The sequence below is a fragment of the Schistocerca serialis genome, chromosome 3, assembly GCF_023864345.2.
Source record: "Schistocerca serialis cubense isolate TAMUIC-IGC-003099 chromosome 3, iqSchSeri2.2, whole genome shotgun sequence".
NCBI lineage: Eukaryota > Metazoa > Arthropoda > Insecta > Orthoptera > Acrididae > Schistocerca > Schistocerca serialis.
This window is the reverse complement of record NC_064640.1, coordinates 543,920,791-543,945,604: the sequence shown is the minus strand read 5'-3', so window position 1 is coordinate 543,945,604 and position 24,814 is coordinate 543,920,791. Positions and strand designations below refer to the sequence as shown.

The 24,814-nt window shown below is 32.3% G+C and overlaps 1 long non-coding RNA gene across 1 annotated transcript in view; it reads right to left on the bottom strand.

Moving 5' to 3' along the window:
- Window positions 1-24,814, bottom strand: part of LOC126470421 (uncharacterized) — a 60,411-nt gene that overhangs the window by 8,552 nt on the left and 27,045 nt on the right. The gene's annotated exons all lie outside the window — the stretch shown is intronic.

The following is a 24,814-nucleotide window of genomic DNA, read 5'->3' as shown; positions in this document are numbered from 1 at the left end:
GGATTTGGAATTACCCTAATAACTATAATCCAATGATGACGAGATGTAGTTCGAGAAAGAACATACCAAGGACTACACACGGGATTTGTATCAATTGGATTACGATGAGGAATAATTTTATTTATTGCATCAGAAGTACTATTCTTTGTTTCATTTTTCTGAGCATTTTTTAGAAGAAGACTAGCACCCACTATTGAACTAGGGATATTATGACCACCAATAGGAATTCAACCTTTTAATCCTATACAAATTCCATTACTTAATACAGCTATTCTTTTAGCATCAGGAGTAACAGTAACATGAGCACATCATAGTTTAATAGAATCTAATCATACTCAAGCATTACAAGGACTATTCTTCACAGTACTACTAGGACTATACTTCACTATACTTCAAGCATACGAATATTGAGAAGCACCCTTCACAATTGCAGACGCAGTTTATGGATCAACATTCTTTGTTGCAACAGGATTCCATGGTCTACATGTCATTATCGGAACAATTTTCTTATCAGCATATATTTATATTCAATAAACCAATTCTCACCATGATACCACTTTGGATTTGAAGCAGCAGCATGATACTGACACTTTGTAGACGTAGTATGATTATTCTTATACATTTCTATTTATTGATGAGGTAGATAATTGTTTTTCTAGTAGAAATAGTACATTTGACTTCCAATCAAAAAGCTTGATATAAATCAAGAAAAACAATCCTAATTTTATCTACAAGAATTTTTATTAGATTTTTTATTCCAATAATTGTTATAATCCTTGCAACAACATTATCAAAAAAATATATTAATGACTGAGAAAAAAGATCACCATTTGAGTGTGGATTTGACCCAAAAAGATCAGCACGAATACCATTCTCACTTCGATTCTTCTTAATTGCAGTAATTTTCTTAATTTTTGATGTAGAAATCGCACTAATCCTCCCAATTGTAATTATTTTTAAAACTTGAGACATTATAATCTGAACAGTATCAACAATATTTTTTATTATAGTATTATTAGGTGGACTATACCATGAATGAAATCTAGGAGCCTTACAATGAGCAGAATAAAGGATTGTAGTTAAACATAACATTTGGGTTGCATTCAAAAAGTATAGATATAATCAATCAACCTTAAATAGAATAAGAAGCGAAGTATTGCAGTCAGTTTCGACCTGGAAGTTTGGTAAATAAAATACCCTTATTCTTATTAATTGAAGCAAAAAAGAGGCGTATTACTGTTAATAATATAATTGAACTATAAAGTACCAATTAAGGAAATGTAAAGCCAATATGAAAGCTGCTAACTTTTTATATTAGCTCTTAAACTCCATTAACATTTCTAAAATTTATATAGTTTAAATAAAACATTACATTTTCACTGTAAAAATATATATGTATATTTAAAAATACCTAAAAGTATAAATACTTCCTTAACATCTTCAGTGTCACGCTCTAATTATAAGCTATTTAAGTAAACGAAAAATAATACCACCAAAATAAATATTCAAAAAATAAAAGTTAAAAGATAAATCTTAAAATTAGAATCATATCAACCTTGTATATAACTAATTAAATAAATAAATAGTGTATACAAACCTTGACCACCAAATAATTCACCTCAACCATAATCAAATGATTTAGATGAATAATAACCCAATTTTAAAGGAAAATATATAACAAACTTAGTCGAAATAAAAGGTATAAACCACATAGAACCAGCAAATCTGACAAAAGAAAGTATACTTAAAGTAAATAAATTTTGATAAAAATCAAAATTAGAAATAAGATAACCCAAATAAGCACCCAAAACAACTACAGTAATAGTTAAAAACTTTAAATAATGAGGCAAGGCAATCACATGAGGAACAGGAAATATTAACCAAGACAAAAGACTACCACCAAAAACAGCAACAAACAATAAACCAATTATACCAAAAGAAATATAATAACCCTTATCATCAAAAGAAAATTTAGAATAAAAATAATTATCACCAGATATTGAATAATAAAAAAGACGAAAAGAATAAGAAGCAGTTAAACCAGTAGAAAAGAAATAAAGAAAAAATCAAACAATTAATTCATCTTAAACAAACCATTTCAAGAATTATATCCTTTGAATAAAAACTGTTAAAATGGTATACCACACAAAGACAAACTAGAAACATTAAAACAAACTGAAGTTAAAAGCATAAAATTAACAATTGAACCTATAAAACGAATATCCTGAGAATCTTTTAAATTATGAATTATTGAACCTGCACACATAAACAATAAAGCCTTAAATAAAGCATGAGCTAATAAATGAAAAAATGCAAGTTTTGGATAACCCATAGCCAAAATTCTTATTATTAAACCAAGTTGTCTTAAAGTAGAAAGAGCAATAATTTTCTTCAAATCAAATTCCAAATTTGCTCCCAAACCAGCCATAAACGTAGTTATACAACCAATTAAAAGTAAGAATCAACCACAATTATAAGTATGTAAAATTGGTCTGAAACGAATTAATAAATAAACCCCAGCAGTAACAAGAGTAGAAGAATGAACCAAAGCAGAAACAGGAGTAGCGGCTGCCATAGCAGCAGGAAGTCAAGAAGAAAAGGGAATTTGAGCTCTTTTAGTTATAGCTGCTAAAACAATTAATATAGTAATAAGCTTTATTTCAAAAGAATTAGAAATAAAATCATAATAATAAAAATAATTTCAACCACCAAAATTCAATATTCAAGCAATAAAAATTAAAATAGCAACATCACCAATACGTTTAGAAAGTGCAGTTAACATACCCGCACTATAAGATTTAACATTTTGATAATAAATAACTAAACAATAAGAAACTAAACCTAAACCATCCCATCCCAATAAAATTCTAATCAAATTAGGACTGATAATTAAAAAACCTGTAGAAAGAATAAATGTTAAAACAATAATAATAAAACGATTTATATTTTTTTCTCCTGACATATAATCCTCTCTATAATAAATAACCAAAGAAGAAATATACATAACAAAAGACATAAAAATAAGAGACATTCAATACAAAATTAAAGTCATAACAAACATAGAACCATTTAAATTAAAAAGTTGTCATTCAACAAAAACTCTATAATCAGTTATTAAATAATAAATACCCAAAATAAAAATTATAGTTCTAGAAAAAAATAAAGAAAAAAAAACTCAAAGAACAAATAGAAAACAAATTCACAGCCTAAGATGAAAAATTCATATCATTGATTCCACAAAACAACATTTTTAATTAAAATACTTAAGCAACCTAAACAAAAAAAATACTCTCCCTTTAAACAAAGAATATTTAAAGGCAATCAATGTAAAAGTAAAAGATGATATTCACGAAAATAACCAAGAGAACAAGTATAAACACCAGAATAATAATTACCATGCTGAGAAAAAGAATACATTATAAAGTATAAACAGCTCTTAAAAAAAGACAAAAAATTAAAGCAAAAAATCTAAAAGAGGATCAAGATATAATTCTATTTAATAATCTAAGTTCACCTACTAAATTTAAAGAAGGAGGATAAGCTATATTAGAAGATCTCAAAAGGAATCATCATAAAGCCATTCTTGGTATCAAATTAATTATACCCTTGATAATTAATAATCTTCGTCTACCTAAACGCTCATAAATAATATTAGATAAACAAAATAAACCAGAAGAACACAAACCATGACCAACCATTAAAGAAAGAGAACCCATACAACCTCATCAAATCATAGTTATCAATCCTCCAATAACCATTCTTATATGAGCAACAGAAGAATATGCAATTAAAGACTTTAAATCAACGTGACGAAAACAAATAAATCTAACAATAACCCCACCAGATAAACCTAAAGACAATGAAAAATAATTAAACTTTAAACCCAAATAAGAAATAACCTTCATAACACGAAAAATACCGTAACCACCTAACTTTAATAAAACACCAGCAAGAATCATTCTACTTGAAATAGGGGCCTCAACATGGGCCTTAGGAAGCCACAAATGAACAAAAAATATCGGCATCTTAATTAAAAAAGCAAAAATTATAAACACATATAATATGAAATTTTAAGAACCAAAATCAACCACTAACGGAAAATATAAAGTATTAGAAAAATCATAAACCTTAAATAACACTAATAATAAAGGCAATCTAGCAACCAGAGTATAAAAAATTAAATAAACACCAGCTTGCAACCGTTCAGGTTGATAGCCTCAACCAAAAATCAAAAGTAAAGTAGGAACCAATCTAGCCCCAAAAAAAATATAAAAAGAAAGAAGACTCAATCTAGCAAACGAACAATAAAGCATAATCATTAAAATTAAGACTATAAAGACAAAAAAATTAGAATGATAAGAACTTAAATAAACTGTACTTCTAGCAGTAATTATTAAGGAACAAATTCAAAAACTAAGCAGAATCAAAGTAAAAGAAAAATAATCAATACCAAAATAATATCTAATCATATTCAAATCTGCATATGAATAAACACAGATCATAAAAACAAAATTAGACAAAAACATTAAAGAATGAACCAACCATCAACAATTATTGACCAAACAAAGAGGGATCAAAAAAATAGTTATAAATAAATACTTTCACGTAAAGATAAACCAAAAGAATTAAAAAAATCATTCCCATGAGAACGAATTACTGAAACTAAAATAGAAAGACCTAAAGCACCTTCACAAACAGCAAAAACCAAAAAAATAACAGGAAAAAAATAATCATAATCAAACTCAATAAGAAAAACAATATCCAATATAAATAAAGAAAGAACAATATATTCTAATCCCAAAAGAACCATTAATAAATGCTTACATTTAGAAAAAAAACATTAACACCAGCAAAATAAATCAATAAAGAAGTAAAGACAGAGAATATAAACATTAGTTTTAATAGTTTAAAAAAAAACGTCGGTCTTGTAAACCGGAAATAAGTCCAGCCCCCACTTTTAAAACTTCAGAGGTGGAAAAGCTTTCCATCATCGGCCCCCAAAACCGATATTTTTAATAAACTAACCCCTGAAATGATCAAAATAATAGTTATATCGCTATCAAACGTAATAAATATTAATTTTATTAAATTAAGACACCCAATATCAATAATGCTTTTGATTATCCTACAAACTTTTCTAGTTGGACTAATAACAGGAACAATAATGGAAAGATATTGATTATCATATATTTTATTTTTAACGTTTCTTGGTGGTATATTAGTTCTACTTATTTATATTACAAGAATTGCATCAAACGAAATATTTCAACCTAAATCAAGTACGATAATTATTACTTTAACAATATGAATATTTATCATATCAACATTAATTATTTTAGATATAACAATATTTATAGACTTTTCCAAAAACACTGAAACTATAAATATTGATAATTCAATCAATTATCAAGAAATAACAATATCTTTAGAAAAACTATATAATAGACCAACATTTTTTATCACAATAATAATAATAATTTATTTATTTTTAGCACTTTTAGCAGTTGTTAAAATCACCAACATTAACAGGGGCCTATTCGTAAAATAAGATAATTTACTAATGAATAAACCTTTACGATTGAGACATCCTTTAATTAAATTCATTAATAACTCTTTAGTTGATTTACCTGCACCAACAAATATTTCATTTTGATGGAATTTTGGGTCCCTACTAGGGTTATGTTTGGTAATTCAAATTGTAACTGGACTATTTTTAGCTATACATTATACATCAAATATTGAAATAACATTTAGTAGTGTAGTTCACATCTGCCGAGACGTAAATAATGGCTGAATTATTCGAACCTTACATGCAAATGGAGCTTCTATATTTTTTATTTGTATTTATTTACATGTCGGCCGAGGAATTTACTATGGATCTTACATATACATACACACCTGAATAATTGGTACAGTAATCCTATTCTTAGTTATAGCAACTGCATTTATAGGATACGTTTTACCTTGATGTCAAAAATCATTCTGAGGTGCGACAGTAATTACTAATATATTATCAGCAATTCCGTATTTAGGAACAGATTTAGTTCAATGAGTATGAGGAGGGTTTGCTGTTGATAATGCAACATTAAATCGATTCTTTACATTCCATTTTGTACTACCGTTTATTATTGCTGCAGTGGCAGCAATTCATTTATTCTTCCTCCACCAAACAGGGTCTAACAACCCCTTAGGCCTAAATGGAGATATTGAAAAAATCCCATTTCACCCATACATTACTTTCAAGGACTCTATTACATTTGTATTAATAACATCATTATTAATTATACTGTGCTTGATTAATCCTTACCTCCTGGGAGATCCAGATAATTTTGTACCTGCCAACCCGTTAGTAACCCCCGTCCATATTCAACCAGAATGATATTTCTTATTTTCATACGCAATTCTACGATCAATCCCCAATAAACTAGGTGGTGTTATTGCATTATTCTTACCAATTAGAATCTTAATAATTTTACCATTTTATAATAAACCACCTTTCCAAAGTAATCAATTCTATCCTATCAATCAGATTTTATTCTGAATTATAGTAGTTGTTGTATGCTTATTAACATGAATTGGAAAACGACCTGTTGAAGAACCTTACGTTATAACAGGACAAATCTTAACAATTATCTACTTTACATACTTCTTAATTAATGTACATGTTGCAAACGCATGAGATAAACTAATTAAGGAATAATAAGTTAATTAGCTTAGCAAATGCATATGTTTTGAAAACATAAAACTCAGATTTACCTTTGGCAAAGTCAAAAGGAGTACGGTTAGTCTCAGCTAAACAAGAAGCAAAACAAGCTGAAGCTAAAGGAAAAGAAATAATAATAAATCAACAATAAAGCTGATAATTTATAAAATCAAACTTGTTAAAACTACCATTTAAAATAATTAAAAATAATAAAATTAAAGCCAAACTAACTTCGTATGAAATTGTTTGAGCAACAGAACGAAGAGAACCTAGTAAAGAATAATTTGAATTAGAACACCAACCAGCAATTATAACAGTATGAACACCTATTCTAGTACAACATAAAAAAACAAAAGTCCATAAGAAAAAGAACACATATAAGTTAAGTAAGGGAAAATCACTCAAACAGCCAAGGAAATTACTAAATTAAAAACAGGAGAAAAGTAATAAAGTAAATAATTAGATATAATAGGAATTAGCTGCTCCTTACAACTTAACTTGATAGCATCACTAAAGGGTTGAGGAATTCCAACAAAATCTACCTTATTTGGACCCTTTCGAATTTGAATGTAACCTAAAACCTTACCCTCTAATAAAGTTAAAAAGGCAACGGTAATTAAAACACAAATAACTAATAAAACAAAATTCAAAATAAACATAAATAAATCATAAAGTATCAATACTATTTGTAGAAAAAATCTACATAAATGAATTCTAAATTCAACACATTAATCTGTCATAATAGTAATTTAATTGGTATTAATCAATAAAATAAAAAGAAAGACAAACAAAAAACTATATAAAAATAAAATGTTAAGCTCTATAGGGTCTTCTCGTCCTAAAGAAAAATTTAAGCCTTTTGACTCAAAAGTTAAATTCAAAATTTATAAAGAGACAGTTGATTTCTCGTCAAGCCATTCATTCCAGCCACTAATTAACAGACTAATGATTATGCTACCTTTGCATGGTCAAAATACTGCGGCTCTTTAAAAATCTGCTCAGTGGGCAGGCCAGACCTCAAAGTATTTTCAAGAGGACATGTTTTTGATAAACAGGCGGAAATCAATTTTGCCTAGTTCCTTATAATAAATTCACAGGGAAAAAATTATATACAAATAAATATGCTAATTCTATCATTATTACAAAAATTTTAAAATTAAATTTATAATCTTAATAAAAACCGAAAATAATTATAAAATCAAAAATAAAAATAATGAACTAAAACGTAATCTTAGAGATAGCTGGTTTAAAGCTTACTATTATATTTTATAAAACAAATTATAGGTTATTAACTTCTAACCTTATCCCTTAAAGAATAAATAAGATAATATTTATACCTAAAAAATTAAAAAAAAAAATTAACTTCAAAAAATTAAATTTTTTCTTAATAAACTAGATATCTTGGGAAACGATTAACATCTCATTTCTATAAATAATTTAATAATAATTATGATACATTAACTGTAATTTATTTATAAATCAACCCAAATCGAGACAGGTAAAGTAAATACTAAAATTTTGATAAACCCTGATACAAAAGGTACAATAAATAAAATCTACTTTTAAAAATTTAAAATAATATTTCATAAAACAATTTCATTACCAATAAACTATAATCTAAAAAATCAATTCTACAAAATATACTAAGACAAAATTCGACAAAATTATTTTTATTAAATAATTAAATAAACAAAAAATAAATATAATAAAATAAATAATCAAGATATCCTGATTTGCACAGAAAAATTTTCAGTGTAAATGAAACACTTTACTAATAAGTTATATCTTGAAACTGTTCCTAGATACACTTTCCAGTACATCTACTATGTTACGACTTATCTCATCTAAATTGAAGCTAAATTAAAATAATAAAATAGAATAATCAATAATGAGAGCGACGGGCGATGTGTACATATCTCAGAGCCAATATCAGTTAAATTAAATAAATTAAATGTGTACATATCTCAGAGCCAATATCAGTTAAATTAAATAAATTAAATTACTATCAAATCCACCTTCATTAATAGTATTTCACCATCAAATCCATTATAAACAAAAATCTATTATAACCCACTTCCTCTTAACTATAAGCTGCACCTTGACCTGAAATATTTTATAATTACAAATCTTGAGAATTATAACTCTAAAAAGATTCTCTGATAACGGAGATATACAAATAAATTAAGTAGAGTAAATCGTGTATTATCAATCACGGGGTAGGTTCTTCTGAATGGAATGAGATACAGCCAAATTCTTTGGGTTTAAAGACCTTAACTAATAGTACCCTGGTAAATATAACTAACATTTAAAATAATAGGTTATCTAATCCTAGTTTATTATTCAAATTTCACAGATTCATAAAAAGAGCTATAAATAAATTTTAACATTTCACCTTACAAATTTATATTTTAACCCTAAAAATATAAACAACTGTTTTAACCAATAATATTCACTTTTATCAATCGTATAACCACGGCTGCTGGCACGAATTATGCTGATACTTAATCAATTGCTAAATCCAAAATCACTTGATAATTAAATCAAATTACAGCGAAATAGAACATTTAGTTTAACAAAACTTACATATTATACAAGGAAAAAGTGAATAAATAAGCAAGAATAAAACTTTTGGAAACAAAATAAGAAATTTAAAAATTTATAAAAATAAGAAAAAATAAAAGATTCAAATATTTAAAGAAAAAAAGAAAAAAAACACAAAAAATGACAAAAAAAAGAAACACCCTCGAATGACCACAACAACTTCTCTATTATATATAAATAAAGATAAATATGGAACATGTATACCAATAAATGAATTATATTCTTTCTTATATAATCTTTCTTTTCACCGATAATAAAGAAAGATTAAATAATATAATAAATATATTTTATATAATTATGTAAATTAATGTATTATGGTATTAATACAAAATTAACTTTATATTAAGTTAACTTAAATATTAATTAGTTAAATAATCTAATTATAGAAAATATATTAAATTATATTATTATAATTAATATAAGTATTTATATTAATATAAAATTTTATATTTAATAATATTGATTATATTTATTATATCCAATTATAATAATATTTAATATTAATTTACATATTATTATATAATTTATAATATAATAACCTATTTAAAGCTAAAATCATAAGTTGCTATAATCCTAGGTAAATAACTGTATTAAAATAATCATTTTATAATTACAAAATAACATTATAGGTATTTAAATTTAATAAAATGTAATATATTAATATAAATTATTTATTATATATAATATATATTAAAATTACCCTAACCGAGATAAATTAATCAGAAATAACCAAAATAATACATAAACAAATTTTTAAAAAAAGATTTTAATTTATATATTAAATATAAATGAAGTGCCTCACTAAAGGGTTACCTTGATAGGGTAAATCAAGTAAATAAAATTACTTTATTAAAAATTACATAAGACATAATTAAACTACCTGCTTTAGCATCAAAAACTAACATGCATCATACACTTTATGTAAAAAGGTAAACTAAACAAGCTAATGGGTTCATACCCCATTTATAGAGGTATCAATCCTCTCCTTTTTAATGACCAACAACTCACAAAACTTCTCTTTCTATCAACATTAATGATAGGAACGATCCTGTCCATTTCATCAAACTCCTGATTAGGGGTTTGAATAGGACTTGAGATCAACTTACTTTCATTTATTCCGCTCCTAACAAGAAATAAAAATAAAATAATAAATGAATCATCAATTAAATATTTTATTGTCCAAGCAATAGCATCGACAATACTATTATTTTCAATTTTGCTGATTCAAATAAAGTATCCAATAGGATGAGAAACAGAATTTATTCCATCAATAATATTTAGATCTAAATTATTATTAAAGATCGGGGCTGCACCCTTTCATTTCTGATTTCCATAAGTAATAGGAGCTTTTGGCCAAACCATTTTCTTATAGCGTCTAAATGCATTTCTTCCAATTCATCATAGTTAGTTTCTTATATAGTCTACCCCTCTTAAGCTAAGTTAAATCTACTGAGCTCAGATACGAAACTAAGGGACAAGGCAATGCAGCATCACATAACAAATCAACACAAACAGCAATGCAAAAAATGCAAATTGGCAAAGCTAGCAGCATAAATGAGCAAAAGTCAAATTCAATAACACTATGCCTGGCAAACAGCAGCAACTTATACCTAAACATGACATAGCGCAAGCAGAAAAAATATTATACTAAAATGGCCATGTCTAATACCTATGTCACATCTTAACATTAGAGTGATGCATCACAAAAACTTACGGTAGTAGATAAGTTACCAAATCGTAAAAAAATTATTTATGCAATTCCTGTGAAGGGAAATGTCTTTTTGTGCTCCCTCATTTGTTTTAGATCGGTCATAAAATTATTTACTGGATCTGTAGGCATAAAATATTTATATTAGTACATATATTAAATTTTATTTTAACAATGCTGCAGTGCAGCTAGAAACTTGATATTAAACAAAATGTGTAAATAAATACATAAAGCAAGCCATATGGCATTTTTCTTAACTAGCAAGACAATAGCTGTGAAATGTTTCTCATCGTTTCATTAGGCATTTCAGTAAATATCATAAATTACGAGCTCCACAGTATGCTTTCAACAAGGAGATGTCAGTAGCGCGGACAATGGCCTTCCCTTTCTTTTTTTTTCTACCTGTGCTTCTGACGAGGCACTCACACTAATGTCTTGTCCTCCAGGTGTCTGACACACCTGGGTGCCCATGACGCATTATGTGCAGGTGGTCACTTAACTTTCGTACGGAAATATTTACGACAGCAGTTTCCGCTACAGTGACAGTCTCATATAAACATTTCACAGGTCGAAAATTTGCGTAACAAATGTGTAGAAACAAAATCTTGTAAATATAACAGCGTCCAAAAAAAAATTCGTCAGCATTGTGATACAGTCACACATTTACACACATTTAATAACTCTTAAAGTACGATTCTTGGTTTCCAACATACTTCTTATTCCTCATATACGGTAGCATCATCTTATTGATCATAAACATACCTCAACAGTATAATACACATCGTCGTCATAATAATATCATAACATCTTAGTCAACTCTCAAAATCGTCCTAGCTTCCTCCAATAATTTCAAAACCTAAAAAATTCTCTACTCATGTCAATAGTGTCATCTGCCTGAAACGTACTTTAAAAATCATGACCCCATACGAAATACGTCATTCAAAGCTCTCATAGTATCACAATGATTCCGAAAAATATGAGCGTTTCTCAAAGTACAGACAAAATACAATTTCGTAAGTGTGAAGTTACCCAACTGTGTATTGCGTAAACATATGTCACAGATGTAGTAAAAGAAGTTTCTTTCTCTGTTAAATGATCAGATAGCTGTGTAATTTGAGTGTTAGAAAAATATGGTACCGATGTGTAAAGTTGTATAAGCAAATACCATATTAGCTAGGGCTCCTTGTGCTTGCCAAACACATGGTACACAAAGTGAGCGTGTACCCCCCTGAGGATAAATGTAATTATACCCTCAGGTGTTACAAATTACAGCAATGGAATGAAATGTATCACGGAAAACTTTCTTTGTAATTAAAAAATCTTTAAAAATAAGTGTTTTAAGTATAAGATTAATCACTCAAATGCGTGTCCTGTAGCGCTAAATGCGCGTCTTGCTGTAAGATAATTCTGTGGAACTGTCGTAGTTATCGTCCTCCGAAAGCTAAGTTCTACAGAAGTCAATGTACTTACCACATGATAAACAAAAGTGAAATGCTTTGCGTATAGATATCGTAGTTATTATGCTTATTGGCGTGATGAAGAAAGTACTGTGCTGTAACGTATTGTTGTGCTACGGAAAACCCTGTCTCATTGTAGCTATACTACAAAAGTTACTACTAAAACGTGTTTTACTTTCCAGAAGAATTCAGAAAAACTGTGCAGATATGAAACAGAAACACTGCAAAAGCAACATTGTAAATTGTCACTCATTAGTAGCGTCGTGATAAAATCGTGTAGCTGTCCCATAAACTAACCACTGTGTCGTCTGGTATCTCACAGAAAGTACTTTAAATACAGAATGTATTTTCAGGTAACCAAAATGTTGCATTAAAATCTCATTAGCAGTACCAGTATGTGTCCTAAGTATGTAAGCCTGATAGTCGTTACATAATCGTGCAACTAACAAGCAAGAATGTACAACTAACAACACTGTGTCGTCTGTTCATTATAACAATGCATTTGTAATTACTGTTTAAATAAGTTCTCTTGGTTCTTGATTGGATATTTAACTTCAAACATTGTTGCTTGTTAACAGATTCTAAGTCTGACAAAGCATACTGGTCATGTAAAGTGAAAAGTTATATGGCAAAGACAAAGTTAAAAAGCAGATTATCTTTCAATAAACGGTTTTACATGTGAAATGTGGTGTAAACCTTTACTCTTCCTAGTACGCAGAGCTTCAACTTCAAAGCAATTATCATGTGGTATACGTCGGATTCTGTAAGGTCCATTGTAAACTAGAAAGAATTTGTGACTCAAGTGTTTCTTCTTATGTGACAATGATTGAGCTTTAATGAGAACTTTCTGACCAATATACAATTTCTTTGTGTTTGCTTTACCGTGTAGTTTTCTCCTTTTGTCTGCTGCAGATTTTATATTTTTAAGAGCCAAATCAATTATGTCTTTGTGTCGAAGTTTACGTGTATTTGGGAAAGGTACAAGCTCTCTGATTCTGTTCGGTGGTTCTTTATTCTTTAGTACAAGAGTAGGTGGTAAAGCAGTGGAATCATGAGGCATTTCATTCAACACGTTTTGAAATAAGTGTAAATATCTGTCCCAATGCTGATGCTTTCTGTGACAATAAAATCTGCAAAGCTTATTGATTTCTTTCATAATCCGTTCAGACGGGTTACAATGTGGTGAGTACAATGAAATAAAAACAGGTTTGATTTTATGATTCCGAAGCGTGCGTGACCAAACAGCAGATCTAAATTGCGGTCCGTTATCTGAAATGACTTTAGCAACGTGGCCAACTTCACGTAAGAAATTTTTAACAAAGGCGTTGGATACAGATCGTCCAGTGGCTTTACGTAACGGAGTGAAAGAAACAAATTTTGAAGTAAGTTCAACAGCGACTAGAACGTACGAAAATCCATTGGATGTTCTGACAAGCTGTCCCAAGAGATCAACAGCAGCAAATTCTTTTAATTTAGAAGGAATAATAGGAAACAACGGAGCACGATGTGAGACAGTAGATGGTTTCGCCTTTTGACAAAGTTTACAAATAGACAAGACTCTTCGAATTCTTTTTTCCATATTGTTAAAATAACAAGTCGTTCGAAGAATATGATAACAATTTCGTGGACCAAAATGTGCGTAGCTGAAATGAATGTACCAAATGATCTTATTAACAAAATCATCAGGAATGCAAAGTACCCATAGCTTGTCATCAACAGTGCAGCGTTTGAACAGTATGTTGTTTCTAACCAGGTAATAATGCCGAATCTGTGTGTGTGTCTTTTCATGCCATTTGCTCTTGATGTCTTTCCAAATCGGATCGTTATCTTGTTCATGAGCAATGTCCTTTAAAGATGTGGTGATGAAGTTTTCAAAGGCGACTTTCTGAATGTAAAGAATACTGAAATTTTTCTCGAGGTTGCCTTCTGTGTTACTTTTCTCAAGCCCAGCCGGTGCGCGTGACAGTGCGTCCGCAACAATGTTTTCCTTGCCGGGAATGTAGACTATTGTGAAGCGGAATTCTTGCAGAAACAATGTCCAACGTTTTAACCTGTCATGATTTAATTTTGAAGACATAAGAAATTGTAATGCACGATGATCACTGTATACTTTTACGTGCTTACCAGAAAGAAAGAAACGGAATTTGTTAAATGCCCAAACGATAGCCAAAGCTTCTAATTCAGTAACGGAATAATTTTTTTCCGATTTTGTTAGCACATGGCTAGCAAAAGCAATGGTTTTCTGAATGGTAGTGCCATTTTCTATGGCTTCTTGAAATAAATGGGCACCAAGACCGACTTTAGAAGAATCCGTGCTAAGGCAGAAATCTTGTGACAGATCTGGATGAGCTTGTGACGTTTTAAGAACTCAGGTAATATGGAATTTAGCCCGCGAATGAATGCTGCTGAAGAAATGTTCAAACCAAAGGGAAGTTTCCGAAACTGATAACAAACGCCGAAACAAAGGAAAGCTGCGTATTTTCTACATTCTGGATGAAGTTCGATCTGATAAAAGCTGGATCTGAGATCAATGGAAGACAACACTTTTACACCATTAAAATTTTGAAGAAGTTCTTCCAACGTTTGCGGCCTGTCTGTTTCAGGAATAATGATCGTATTGATTTGTCTCGAATCTAAGACAAGCCTGATCGATCCATTTTTCTTCTCAACAACATGTAATGGATTGTTGTATGAGCTTACTGCAGGCTCAATAATGCCCTCGTCAAGCATAGATTGTATTTCTGTTCTAACACGGTCCCTATAATGTGCTGGAATTACATATGGTCTAACACAAAATTTAGTATGTTCACGAACACGAAATTGGTATTGAAATCCCTTGATTGTTCCTGTTTTATGAGTAAAAACTGTGGAATGTTCTTGTAAAATCTCAAAAAGGTCCTGCCTATTAGTGTCATTACAATTCTCAATTGTTTGAATTTTATTCTGAAGTAACTCATTAATTTCAAATATGCCGTCGATATCATCCCTGTCAGTTCTTGCAGAGTGATTGTTAGTGTCTAGTTCCGTAGAAAATTCCGAACTGTTGTCCAACAGAAGGTAAAGCCGATTGATTTCTTCGTCATGGTTTGAGAGCCAATCTTCAAATTTCAAAGCTATTGACTTACCTTCCTTCTCTAAACTTATTTCAGCATCGTGAAAGTTTAAGATTGCTTTGTATTCATTCAAAAAGTCTACTCCCAGTATAATTTCCGTCGACAATAATGGAACAATAAGAAAGTTCATAGAGAAGCTGTGGCTTTGACAAAAGAATTCTAAGTTGGTTTGTTGGCGTACATCTACACTTTTTCCAAAGATTGCACCTTGTAATTTAATCTTACGTAACGGAAGTGTGGGGCAATCGTTCGATTTGTTGCATTTGCTAAAGGCTGTTTCACTGATTACTGAAATGGGACTGCCAGAGTCAAGTACTGCCGTAAATTTTATGTCATTTACTGTAATGTGAATCACAGGATATGCAATGTTGTTATGTTTTATGTCATGTTCCTGGAGTAAGATGTCCCTAATGTCTTCCATTTTTACGTAATTACTAGCTACGGCAGCTGCGTCGTCAGTTTCATAAGTATGTTTTGTGGCTGCCAGCGGTGTGAGTCATTGCCTATTGTCTCTTTGTTGGCGCGCGTCGTTATTGGGATTTGGAGACCTAACTTCTACAAATTCACCTCCTCGAGAGGGCCCTGCTCTGTTTGAATCCCGCCAGTTCTGATGCAATTCAGGTCTGTCGTTATGATCATATCGTCTGTCGTCATGTCGGTAGATTCCATAGTTTCTTTCTTGTCGGTCACATGGTGGAGAATTTCTCCTTGAATCGTAACTGCGTGCTGATCCGTTGCGTCTAAAGTTATTCTGTCTCCCTTGATAGTATTTATTTTGGTTCCCATATTGTCTGTTTCTCTTATTGTCTCTGTGATAGTCATTACCACGGAGAGGTGATCTTTCCCTCTAGCTATTATTACTCTGCCAGTGGTTGTCATACGGGTGGTGTCTGTTTTGGTCACGATTTGTGTTGTGAGAATAGCCTTGACGTGTCAAGTTATTACTTCTTTTATCGCGGAATTGCGACCGATGTGACCTGTAATTGTTGTGTTCCTGGTTTCGCGTTCCGCGATTGTCAGTGTCAATTTCTAATTCTTGTAAGAGTCCCTGAAATGCTTCAATGTCGTCTTTGCAACGTCCTGCCAAAATAATATGTCGTAAATGTTCAGGCAGTTTGATTAAGCAAATGTGGATGATTTCTGAGGGGCTGTATGGGTTTGAAAGATACTGATTCTTATGCAACATGTCTTCAAAATATTTCATAAGACTGGAAAATTCAGATTGTTCGAAACGTTTCATCATTATGATGCTATGTTTTACTCGGTCTTGTGTGGCCTGAGACCAATATGCTGAGAGGAAGGCATGGTAAAACTCTCCTTCACTGTGGCAATCGTGAATGACCGACCGCATTCTTACAGCTGGTTCATTCTCTAAGTAGCCACACATAAATTCTAATCTGTGCTCTAATGACCAGTTGGGAGGAAAACAATGAGAGAATTGATGGAGCCATGCTTGTGGATGAATGTCGTTGCCAGAATTCTTGAATGTTTTGAATTTACATGTAGTAATGAACAGCTTATAGTCAAAGTCATCATGTCGGCGAGTTTCATATCGGTCATTGTTATGTCGTTTCGGCGGTTCCATTTCAAAATTCGGTGCACCTTGCCAATTTCTTTCATAACTTCCGAAGTGTCCTGTGTTATTATTTTGTGGTTGTTCCGTATTTCTAAGTCCCTCTTCCCGTATTGGAGCGCGAGTGGCCTCTGAAATACGTAATTCTTGTATTACCTGAGTCAACTGATCTTGTACTTCCCGGATTTCTCTTTGGTGTTGCGTATTAATTTGATTCTGATTTTGTTTGAGTTTCCTAATTTGTTCGCACTCTGCTGTGTCATTAAAGACTACCGGTTTTGTGTCGTTCAGATTATCATCTACCTTCGTAGATAAGTTAGTGACCTGATCCGAAAGTTCGGCTACTTTCTCCGATAGTGAACACATTTCCTCAGTGTGTTTTTCTGAACCAAGTTTCAGAGTGTCCATTTGTGTTGAAATCTTATCTACTGTGTCTTTTAAGTTTTCTTGACTTTTTGCAAGTTGCGTAACCGAATCAGTAGATGCAACTGCGTCAATTTTAGCTTGCAAGGTGTTGTGATTTTCATGAACAATAGTTTGCAGTTCTTTTATGGCTGCTTCGTGATTCTGTAATGCATTTTCATGACGCGAAAAAATAGGTTGGAAATGCTCACAAATTTGTGTCTTTACGTCATTACAGACTTTTTGACATTTCGATTCAATGTTATGTAACTCAGTAGTTAAATCTTCACGCGTTTGTTCAAGAGTTTGTTCCAATGAGTCTAACTTTTGAAGCTGTTGCTGTGTTTGTCTCTGATTTTGTTCCAGTGTGTCTAACTTTTTAATATTTTGTTCCACTGTGTCTAACTTTTGAAGCTTTTGCTGTGTTTGTCCCATTTGTTGTATTAATTGTAATAACAATGCATTGGTGTCTGAAACATGTTCCTCAGTGTTTTTCGGCAGTGAATTTGCACCGGCAACATTCACATTTTGACAAGCGGAAAATGTGTCTTGACTCATTTGAGAAAATGGTGAGGACGCAAAACCTGAATCTACAGTATTTGCAAAACTGTGTCCTGTCATTTCGGATTCCTGAGGCGAGCTGTTGCCGACCGATCGATCGATAATGCTTCCCTCTTCACTAATTGTTTCACTGTCCGTGCCATTGTTTGCCGCCCGCTCCATTTCCCTATGCACGATTACCAAATTACTACTTTGAACATAAGTTAATTCATTACTCGGTGGCGCTAACACACTGCTTTCATTTTCACTGTCATTTCTCAGATTACTTTGGAGCCTAGTATTACGTTTTTCACACGCCATTATTGTCACAGTATTTCACACGACAACACAGAAAAACACAATTTGAAGATCAAAAATAAGAGAACACATTAACATAGCACTGAAAATAATATGTAGTTAATTGCAAGCGTAGCTGCGAAATACTTGGAGCAAATCTACATGCATGCCACAACTGTTTTACTGTACAACAATTAAAGGCTACAACTACAAAGGAGATTCTCTCTACAATTACGCGCTAGCAATAAACAAAAGCTACACTAAATACACAAACTACAAGAAAAAATCAGAAGATTCCAGTGAGGTATCCTAGGCTAAGGGTCGACATATGAAATGTCCCCTTTGAACAATTATACCTGACTGTGCTTAAACTGACACACAATATTTTTAGCGCAACGCAATCTGACTTTCAAAAATCCCTGCAAAAGAATGGCCCCGAGTAACATTAAACTATACCTTTCACAAATCACTTACCTCACAAAAATCTTCGCTGCTCAAGCTACTGCAATACAGCGAGCGCCACTACTGCCAGCTAAATAAAAGATTCAAACTATGGAAGGCACTAACTACTGATAGAGATAGTTAGCAAATGAAAGATATTAATACAGAACAAACAATGTATTTACCTTGATATCATCATATATAAATATAGCGGTTCATGACAAATTTCAAATCTCCGCCATCTCTCTCCCCACATCCACCACTGCTGGCGGCTCACCTCCAACTGCGCAACGCTACGCGCTGTTCACATCCAGCTGCCGCTGCCCAACACTACAATGGCGAGTATTACAACAATGCAAAGCAGCCACAGACTGCACACAGCACAGCCAGTGATTTTCATATAGAGGTGGCGTTACCAATAAAAAACCTAAACAGCCTACTTACAATCTGAATGACACAAGACCCGAAGCCTTCACTGACACAGAAGAGTATGAACAAATAAGAAAATTCAAACAAAATCAGAATCAAATTAATACACAACACCAAAGAGAAATCCGGGAAGTACAAGATCAGCTGACACAGGTAATACAAGAATTACGTATTTCAGAGGACACTGGCGCTCCAACACAGGAAGAGGGACTTAGAAACACAGAAAAGCCGCAAAATAATAACACAGGGCATTTCGGAAGTTATGAAAGAAATTGGCAATGTGCACCGAATTTTGAGATGGAACGGCCGACACGACCTAACAATGACCGATATGCGACTCGCCGACATGATGATTTTGACTATAAGCTGTTCATTACTACACGTAAATTCAAAACATTTAAGAATTCTGGCAATGACATTCATCCACAAGCATGGCTCCATCAATTCTCTCATTGTTTTCCTCCCAACTGGTCGTTGGAACACAGATTAGAATTTATGTGTGGCTACTGAGAGAATGAACCAGCTGTAAGAATGCGATCGGTCATTCACGATTGCCACAGTGAAGGAGAATTTTACCATGTCTTCCTCTCAGCATATTGGTCTCAAGCCACACAAGACCGAGTAAAACATGGTATCATAATGATGAAACATTTCGAACAATCTGAATTCTCCAGTCTTGTGAAATATTTTGAAGACATGCTGCACAAGAATCAGTACCTGTCAAACCCATACAGCCCCTCAGAACTCATCCGCATTTGCTTAATCAAATTGCCTGAACATTTACGACATATTATTTTGGCAGGACGTTGCAAAGACGACATTGAAGCTTTTCAGGGACTCCTACAAGAATTAGAAATTGACACAGACAGTCGCCGGATGCGAAAACAGGAAAACAATCAATACAGGTCACATACGTCACAATTCTGTGATGACAGAAACAATGACTGGACACGAAAAGGCTATTCTTACAACGCAAATCGTGACCAAAACAGACACCACCTATATGACAACCGCTGGCAGAGTAATAATAGTTACAGAGAAAGATCACATTTCCATAGTAATGACTATCACAGAGACAATCAGAGAAACAGACAATATGGGAACCAAAACAATTATTATCAAGAGAGACAGAATAACTTCAGACGCAACAGTTCAGCGCGGAGTTACGATTCAGGGAGAAATTCTCCACCACGTGACCGACAAGGAAGAAACTACGGAAACTGCCGACATAACGACAGACCTGAATTGCATCAGAACTGGCGGGATTCAAACAGAGCAGGGCCCTCTCGTCACGGTGAATTTGTAGAAGTTAGGTCTCCTAATCCCAATAACGACGCGCGCCAACAAAGAGACAGACAATGACTCGCACAGCAGGCAGCCGCGTGCGCCGGCTGGCTCAGAGAAAAATAACATAGACGCTAACCTTGAGAAAAATTCCAGTATTCTTTATCGACGTATACCACATGATAATTGCGTTCCGGTTGAAACTCTGCGTACTAGGAAGAGTAAAGGTTTACACCACATTTCACATGTAAAACCGTTTATTGAAAGATAATCTGCTTTTTAACTTTGTCTTTGCCATATAACTTTTCCCTTTACATTACTAGTATGCTGTGTTAGACTTAAGAATCTGTTAACATGCAACAATGTTTGAAGTTAAATATCCAGTCAAGAACGAAGAGAACTTATTGAAACAGAAATGACGAATGCATTGTTAGAGTGAACAGACGTCACAGTGTTATTGTGTGTGTGCATTCTTGCTTGTTTGTTGCACGATTACGTAACGACTATAAGGCTCACATACTTAGAACATTTACCAGTACTGCTAATGAGATTTTAATGCAACATTTTGATTTTGGTTTATTTGAAAATACATTCTGAATTTAAAGTACTGTCTGTGAGATACCAGACGACACAGTGGTTAGTTTATGTGACAACTACACGGTTTTATCACGACGCTACTAATGAGTGACAATTTACAATGTTGCTTTTGCAGTGTATCTGTTTTATATCTGCACAGTTTTCTGAATTCTTCTGGGAAGAAAAACATGTTTTAGTAGTAACTTTTGTGGTATAGCAACAATGAGACAGCCTTTTTCGTGGCGTAACAATACGTTACTGTACAGTACTCTCTTCATCACAACAATAAGCGTAATAACTACGATATCTATACACAAAGCATTTCACTTTTGTTTATCATGAGGTAAGTACATTGACTTCTGCAGAACTTAGCTTTCGGAGGACGACAACTACGACACTTCCATGGAGATTATGTTGCAACAAGACGCACATTTAGCGCTACAGGACACGTATTTGAGTGATTAATTTTGTACTTAATATATTTATTTTTAAAGATATTTGGAGTACAATGATACAAAGGTTTTCAGTGATACATTTCATTTCATTGCTGTAATCTGTAACATCTGAGGGTATAATTACATTAATCCTCAGGGGGTTACACGCTTACTTTGTGTACCATGTGTTTGGCAAGCACAAGGAGCCCTAGCTTATATGGTATTTGCTTATACAAATTTACACATCGGTACCATATTTCTCTAACACACAAATTACACAGCTATCTGTACATTTAACTGAGAGATAAACATTTTTTTTAATACATCAGTAACAGATGTTTACGTAATTACACAGTTGGATAACTTCACACTTATGAAATTGTAATTTGTCTGTACTTTGTGAAATGCTCATATTTTTCGGAACCATTGTGATACTATAAGAGCTTTGAATGATGTATTTGGTAAGGGAGCATGATTTTTAAAGTACGTTTGTGGCAGATGACACTTTTGACATGAGCAGAGAATTTTTTTTAATTATTGGAGGAAGCTACTACGATTTTGAGATTTGACTGAGGTGTTATGATGTTATTTTTACGGCGACGATGTGTATTATGTTGTTGAGGAATGTTTATTATGCTACGTATTTCTCATGATGAAATATTGAAGAAGTGTCGACGAATATGTATATGTATAATGAGGTAAGGAATAATGAGTAGTGTTTAGGGGCTCTGATTTGTGGAAAAGGTTGTTGGAAACCAAGAATCGTACTTTAAGAGTTATGAAATGTGCGTAAATTCGTGACTGTATCACAATGCTGACGAATATTTTATTTGGACACTTATATTTATAGGATTTTCTTTCTACAGATTTGCAACGCTAATTCTTGACCTGTGAAATATTTTTATGTGAGACTGTCACTGTAGCGGAAACTGCTGTCGTAAATATTTCCATAAGAAAGTTAAGTGACCACCTGCACGTAATGCGTCGCGGGCACCCACCTGGGCGACAGCCGCCAGAAAAAAAAAAAAAGCCATTAGCCTTTCAGAGGCGCAGGTGGAGAAAAAAAAAGGAGAGACCATTAACCTCGCTATTGACATTCCTTTGTGGAAAGCATCGCAAATAAGACACGCTTATTACTTGGAAACATATGATTATATTGTGGAGCGCATACTTTCTGCTACTTACTGAAATGCTTATAAACTGATGGGAAATATTCTTACATCTGCAAACCTGATTATGACAAGTGTCTTTCTACGAGAGTTGAGAGCTACTGACTTACGAAATGCCACATGACTATTGAATGATATTTTTATGCTTTGGTTTGCGTAATTGCTTATTTCATTTGACATCTGTTTTCCAGCTGTGTTGCAGCATTGGTTTCATAAAATAAAATTAAATGCATTTGCTAATGTGAACACTTTCTGTCAACAGATCTATTAAATAATAATTTTGTGATCCCCATTCTTTAAAAAAAAGGAGCACTTGGAAAGGTAAGAACAATAAGAAGGGACTAGTAACAGTAACTGGACACATAATTTTCTTTTCAAGTACATGGTAATATTTTTTTTACAATAAGTTGTTGTGGTGCACCACCTTAGTTACTTAGACATTAAGACGTGATTATACATTTCCCTTATCTGCATTGTTATCTTTACTGTAATATTTTTTCTGCTTGAGCTATGTCATGTTTAGATATAAGCTGCTGTTTGCCAGGCATAGTGCTACTGAACTTTAATTTGTGTTACTCTGCTAAGCCAGATTTATTTTTTTGTTTGCTGCGCATTGCCTCATATTAGTTGTAATGTTGAATTGCTTGGTAATTTAGATTTACTGTAGCTTGCTTTGCGATTTTCCATTTTTTTTATTGCTGTTTATATTAATTGTTATATGTACTGCTGCATTGCCTCGTCCCTTAGTTTAGCATCTGGGCTCAGTAGATTTAAGTTAGCTTAAGAGGGGGTAGACAATATAAGAAACTGACTATGGAGAATAGGTAAAGAATGCATTGCGAAGTTATATGAAAAAGATTTGGGCCCAAATGAGTATTGTACAATCAGAAATAATTATTTTGAAAGAAATATGAACAGAATACAGAAAGCAGGCTTAGATAGGACTTTTTGGGAATAATGATGAACAAAGGGAGATCTCCATGCAAAATACTGCAGTAAAACAAACCCTGTCCTTTCCCTTTTGTGTTATCCCACTACATGTTTGTGTACCCTTGTGTATTTGTTTTCTTCCTGTCTCTGTGTACTGTTTCATAGAACTTTTTTCTCTTCTAATACTAAGTTACATTCACTATGATGAGGAATACTGTTATCCTCAAATACAATTGGCATTAATAATGTGTTATTTACTTTGTAAAGATGTTTAGACATTATTTATTCTGTTTTGTGTTAATGCTCATGTGTGAAGTTGATGTTTCGAAAGTTATTCTGATCTTTTATGTATGTACTCATGTCATAATTCCTGTAACACTGACGTATATGTCTATTTCTATTGTAATGTTGTAACTTTAATTTTCTTAGCTGATGTGTAATGTTGTAACTTTAATTTTGTATGCTGATATCGGTGCTAATTGACAATGAAAGTGGGTTAAAAGCCGTGATCTGTCTGGGGACGTTAACCATGGATTACTGGGCAACTGTTTCATCAGATATTTAGTCTAGGTTTACCAAGCAGACTAACATTAATGATAATCTTTTAATAGTCATACAAAACCGGTAATATATATATATATAAAAAGAGAATTTAAATAAAAAGAAAGAAATCAGTTTATATTTGGAAATTTATTTTATGATTGTTCATTGAAATTTCAGCATATTATACGTGAGTTATAACTGAGCTGGTGCCTTATTTACGATTGAAAAATGTGAGATTGTAATCTTACGAAACACATAAAATATGGAGCCAAGATTGGGAGACTGCATACGACACTGCATTCATAAAATAACTCACGAAGAACATTGAAACATAAGCAAGAAGAAATTAACCACAACCAACAGATTCAGTTTTTTACCCAAAGAAATTACGTTCATACCACAATCCTGTCCGTCATGTAATTACCACACACTGGTATACTAAATTCATATTAACTCTTTGTGAAGTCTTCGCAAAAAGAATAGCTGAGGGCTACTTTGATGATTACACCACATGCTCCACGTGGTCAACTTGGTTTACACAAAGCGTACAACTCCACAATAATTTTGATAATTAAAATACATTAGATCGAAAAGCAATTGACAAAAGCAAAACC